This window comes from Plectropomus leopardus, chromosome 5 (assembly GCF_008729295.1).
Source record: "Plectropomus leopardus isolate mb chromosome 5, YSFRI_Pleo_2.0, whole genome shotgun sequence".
NCBI classification, from domain to species: domain Eukaryota; kingdom Metazoa; phylum Chordata; class Actinopteri; order Perciformes; family Serranidae; genus Plectropomus; species Plectropomus leopardus.
This window is the reverse complement of record NC_056467.1, coordinates 6,827,061-6,832,694: the sequence shown is the minus strand read 5'-3', so window position 1 is coordinate 6,832,694 and position 5,634 is coordinate 6,827,061. Positions and strand designations below refer to the sequence as shown.

General features: G+C 39.6%; 1 long non-coding RNA gene across 1 annotated transcript; it reads right to left on the bottom strand.

Moving 5' to 3' along the window:
* Positions 1 to 4,128: 4,128 nt before the first annotated feature.
* Positions 4,129 to 4,911, bottom strand: LOC121942840. The gene is made up of 3 exons (XR_006105832.1): positions 4,754 to 4,911; positions 4,626 to 4,666; positions 4,129 to 4,274 (listed from the first exon to the last, which is right to left on the bottom strand). It is a non-coding gene; the product is annotated as an uncharacterized LOC121942840 (long non-coding RNA).
* Between the last annotated feature and the right edge of the window lie 723 nt (positions 4,912 to 5,634).

Below are 5,634 nucleotides of genomic sequence, written 5' to 3'. Positions count from 1 at the left end.
AAAAAATGACCGAAAAGGCAAGGCTATAGTATGGAAAAATGTCAAAATAGGACATGTCCCAAAAACAGCTGAAAACACTTTAAAACAGCATAAACTAGCCTGCCGAGACACGCCATAGCAAAGAATCTTTCAAAAACGGCCTAAAACACCATAATTTGGGATGTTGAAAAAATGACCGAAAAGGCAAGGCTATAGTATGGAAAAATGTCAAAATAGGACATGTCCCAAAAACAGCTGAAAACACTTTAAAATAGCATAAACTAGCCTGCCGAGACACGCCATAGCAAAGAATCTTTCAAAAACGGCCTAAAACACCATAATTTGGGATGTTGAAAAAATTACAGAAAAGGCAAGGCTATAGTATGGAAAAATGTCAAAATAGGACATGTCCCAAAAACAGCTGAAAACACCTTCAAACAGCATTAGATAGCGTGCCAAGAGACACCATCACATAGAATCTCTCAAAAATGGCTCAAAACACCAAAATATGGGATGTTGAAAAAATGGCCGAAAAGGTAAGGTAATGGTAATGGACATTAAAGGTAAAGTCCCAAAAACAGCTGAAATCACCTCAAAACAGCATAAAATAGCTTGGGGAGACTCGTCATAGCATAGAATGTTGCAAAAAGGTCCAAAAACACTATAATATATAGCAGGGGGGATCGACGGCTGTCACCTTGTGGCGACCTTAAGATGCACTACTCACGTCCAACTTCTGCACTCTTACCTTTTGGAACTTCGATCTGATGTTGGCCATAATTCCGATGGGCTCCTTGCGGAATCTCGGAATGACTCCCACCAAGCAATTGGTCAGATCCAGACCCTGCAGTAGTTCTGTGTTAAGGGACACACCTTGTTAATAAGCTGTACAGTCAAAAACCATATATAAACCGTATATACCATACCTGGCCATGTGACTGTCAGTTCTTCCTGTGGGACTTCCTGTGCATAATTGGTCTCCAAAATGTCATCGAGAAATGCAAGGTAATCCTGCTTGAACCGATGATCTTTTTTAATTTTCCTTTTTAAACTCTGCATGTGCTTTTTGCAATCTGGCAGTTGTTTGGCATGCTGACATCAGCTCTTGTGAAAGGTGTCTTCAGACTGTAATGTCCATCTTGTCGGATGGCTTCACTGGTTATCTTTAAAAACTTTTTGTCGATTGACATCTCAGTTTTTTTCTCAGACGCTACCTCATTAAAGTCTTGGTTGTACTGTGAGATCAGAATTGCTCCAAACTTGCAACTAATATTCTGTTCACAGTCACACCCATTGCACTGCTATTCCCAGGTTTTGGAGCCTTTGTGCCTATCAACAACTCCACCCCAGCTCTGATACTGGGAAGTTTTACTATGCTCAGATAAGGCCACAGCACCAGGTCGCTTCTTCCTGGGATTGCTATCTGTGGTGACTGGTATTTGTTGCTGAGTGAAGACTTCAGGAAGAGACAATAAATTGTTGCTGTCCAGTGCTGAAACCCAAAGTCCTCATATGACATGAGATGGGACATATATGACGTATATCTGATTTATCGCGCTTCGCAGTATGTGCCTTTTTCTTCCTTTCACGTTGAGTTGAGACCTGAGTGACTTGGAGCAGAAGGTTGCAGTGAACCCAGGATCCAGTCGAGCATAAACTTGCAAGACCTGGCTGCCTTTTGCTGCTTTATCCTGTACTGGGACAATGGATAATACACTCTCTTGTTCTTCGGCCCTTATATGACCACATAACTCTGCCGATGCAGCACTGATTTCACCAGAAGTTCAGTTTCCTTGGTTGTGCCAACCTTGGTATCGATGTGCTCTGTCTCTGCTTATGTGGCCTGTGGACAGACAGCCAAAGCACTCGCCTTTAGTCTTTAAAGAGTTGAGCTTGTTTCTGTGCATTTGCTTTATGAATTGCTTACACCAATCCAGTGTGTGGCTGCAGCTACAAAAGGGACAAGGGGGTTCGGGCTCCTTTTGGGCGATTGCAACACTCATAGTGAGGCTGTTGCCAGTTGACTTTGAGACCTGTGACTTTGGAGGGGGTTTGGCCTTTCCTCTGCTAGCTGAATGGTCTTGAAGGTCACCAAAGAGTGGGTCGGCAGCTATGCAGGCTTGCTTTTCGATAAAACAGACAAGGTCCAAAATTCTGACCTTACAGTGGTGCTCTTCTTGCAGTTCATCGGTTTTGCCGCGCCATTTCTCTCAAAGTTTGTACAGTATCTTCAGGATACTGTCTTCTTCTCATGTTGGATACTGTGTCGAGTTCCTTCATATATTTAATTTCCTTCATAGCATTACAGAGGGTCCTAAGGAACATGGCATAATCCTGCAGTGACTTTGAATCTTCAGACTTAATTTGGAACCAGGACAGAGCCTTTTCTAAAGTTTTCCTTAAGGAGCTCCTTTGCTTTCCGGTAGCCTCTTATTGGAGACATGTACCCACAACTTTTGACCGGCCTTTGAGCTTGGCCTTTTGTAAACTGCATAATGAACTGCAATCTGTCCCTGTTGTTGTCTGTTTTATTTTCAATCATATTTTCAAACATGTGGATGAATGATTTGAACTCCAGAATTTGTCCATCAAAGAGTGGAATGTAACCTTGTGGAGGTGTAGACAGAAGTTGCTGTTTCACGAGAATCCCAGGCAAGTTATTTTGTTTCTCCAGAATTGTGATTTTCCATGTGATACATGTGATTTTCCTGTGTTGAATTGGGTGTGGAAGGGATTGACAGAGCTGTTGTCCATACATCTTGGACTGACCTGACAAATGACAGTAATCACAGAGGGAGTGATGGAGGGAATGCTATGCACTGAGGTCTGTTGTTGTTGTGACGTAGAGAAAGGGAAGACCCAAGATTTTCATCTGAAGCTGCTGATGCACCAGCTGTGAACTCTGCTACCCCTGCCCCTAATACAGGTTTCTAACTGGGGTTGCATCAGGCTGTAAGGGGGTTATACATTACAGCGTCCTTTAGATGGTTAATTTTGGCTGTTGTAATTGCTATTTCGGTCTGTAGTTCCAATGTTTCTCTTATTTTTCTTAGCAATTGTTCTTGCTCTTCAGTGGCATGCTTTTTTGCAGCTTAGAAACCTTGGCCATTAAAGCTGCCCTCTCCGCCTCTGCACTGATGCGTATGGATGAAGAGGATGGGCTGGATTTCACTGACCTCACTGATTGCGCATCGATATCGCTTGGGCAAGTATTTGCATTTTTATTCTCTGGCTCCTCAGGTAGAAAACTTCCAAGCCGAGGAGTTCCATATATGAAATACATTTCGTTATGTTGGCAAGAAAGGCTATTATCTAAGCGCATCTGTAAAACTTTTCACTGTAAAAAAACAGTAAAGTGCTGGCAGCAGGGTTGCCATTATATTACCATAAAATTGACATTCTCTTACTGTTACCAAATTTTACAGTTTGTTACTGTTAATGAAAAAACAGTATGAGCTGTATTTTCAACTGTATTTTACAGTTAACTTGTTCAAAAATACATTACATAGCTGTTTTTTTTCCTGTTTTTTTTATTTACAGTATCTTACAGTTTACTTATCTGTTTTTATTCGCCAATTACTTAGTATTTTTTTTTTTTACATACTTAAACAAACCTGTTATTTTTACCTAAATTAATACTGGCTTGTCAAGTTTTACACATGACTATTCACATTACATAGGATTTAAGAGACTTTAGTTAAGGAAAAGGCTGTAACAAACATTATTTGGTCTCACTCTAACCAAAAGCTCTGTCAAAAGCTGGCTCCAAGCACAGAATGCAAACTAAAACAATATATTCTTTGGGAGTAAAGAACCACTTAAATCCTTGATTTTTCAATCATGCAATTATAATGTGAAAGAAAATAATGCACAGCCTCTTGATGCACTTAACTTTTTATTTTAATTCAGAGTTTGAAACTGCACATGCAGAACAATTCTTAATTAAAGTATAGTTTCTGACTGACTTATGGCCTACTCGAAGGCACTCATTCTCTCAGTCCAGCATGGGTAACCCCTTTCACTGCAGGAGACAGAAACAGAGAGAGAGAGAGAGAGAGAGAGAGATGAGTTTCAAAACACCTGGAATGAGACAAGCTGGTGTTTTGTTGAATATATGTGAGTAATTGCATTGGGTAAACTCACCATCTTAAGTCCTACTCAAAGTCCACAAGACTCCTCAGCAGAGAGGATGCATGGGGATTGACTGTTGCCAACTGGTGACTTTGGCAGTTTTCCTTGAAATGATTTTGCTCTGTCCAGCCTTGTGCCTCTTTGAGTTTACTCCTATGAAGAGCCTGAAAGATTATAGTAGAGATATTTTTCAGACATTGAGTAGAAATCAAGTTCTGTAACTTAACAACACAATTGAATGCAGCACATGTATTGATGTGCAATAGCATGTCCTCAAAAATATGTAATTCAAAATACATAGTGAAATCTTTGCTGCTGAATTACCATCCAAAAACCAGTGTGCACTGAAGTCTTACTCTCTTTTCAACTGTTTCAAGTAACTTCCATAGGCTGTACCCTAAAAGGTTTACAAAGTCATGTGCTTCATAAATTCACTGACAAAATGTGTGCTCACACAATAAATTAGATATAAATTTAAATGAGATCCATGTGTTGTCTGATAAACAGGAAATCACCTTTGATATTCTAGCTAGCTGCTTCATCCTTCTGTCGTCACCTGCACATATTCAGAAATACAAACAAATTGGACACAAAACTGATAAACTTTACACTGGTTTGTGAAAAAAATAAAATTGCTACTCACCAAATAATTAATAAGATGGAGATAGATGAAGAAAAGAACGGATCCAGCTTCACATGTGCAGTTTGGGTGAATGGCTCCTCCCCAAATTAAAAAAGTACTGCATGATACTGTTACTTTAGATACCTTGAACAGTAGCAGTAAAGTGCTGTATTTTAGGAATGCATTGCAGTTCTGATAAAAAAAATGGTCATTGGACCATTATTTAACAGATTTTCTTGTATATTAACAATAAACCACTGTATTTAAATATAACATATTAACACTGTTGAAAATCTACTGTAAATTTACAGCAAAGGTTTACAGTGTGGGCTGATGCCATTTTTCATCATCTTCCTTTTTTTGAGTCTTCATCCAGTATTTCCACATAAGAGGCATTCGGGGCTTTAAAATCTTATAGGAGTTCATTAAACTTGACCATATTTCCTTTAACTTCATCCAAATAATCCGTTTCAGCCATCAAGCTGCAATGTTCATCCTCCACGTTAAATGTGACATTTTTCCTGCTCTGGCTGCGCGCAGACGCGCCGCGGTGTCATCCAAATCTTAAACAGGAGTCATTTCTGCTTTGTCGGAACTAAACATTTTTCTCAGAAAAACATCCAAAAAAAGTGTAGAAGTAGTGCCTTTTCATTCCGCTCTCAACGTAGGGCATTTTTTGTCACAGTATCATGCACCGCAGGCCATGACTTCACCACATATAATTGTTTGGCGACTTTGTCGCGGAGTTGAAAAACAAAAATGACAGTCCGTCAACAAAAAAAATCTGTCACGAAAATCGTTTCAAAATACTTCAGATAATATTTACAAACGAAAAATCCTCCTTGATAGTTTGTTTTGTGAACACATACCTTCTCTGAAGTGCTGCTTTGTTTGTGTTGCCA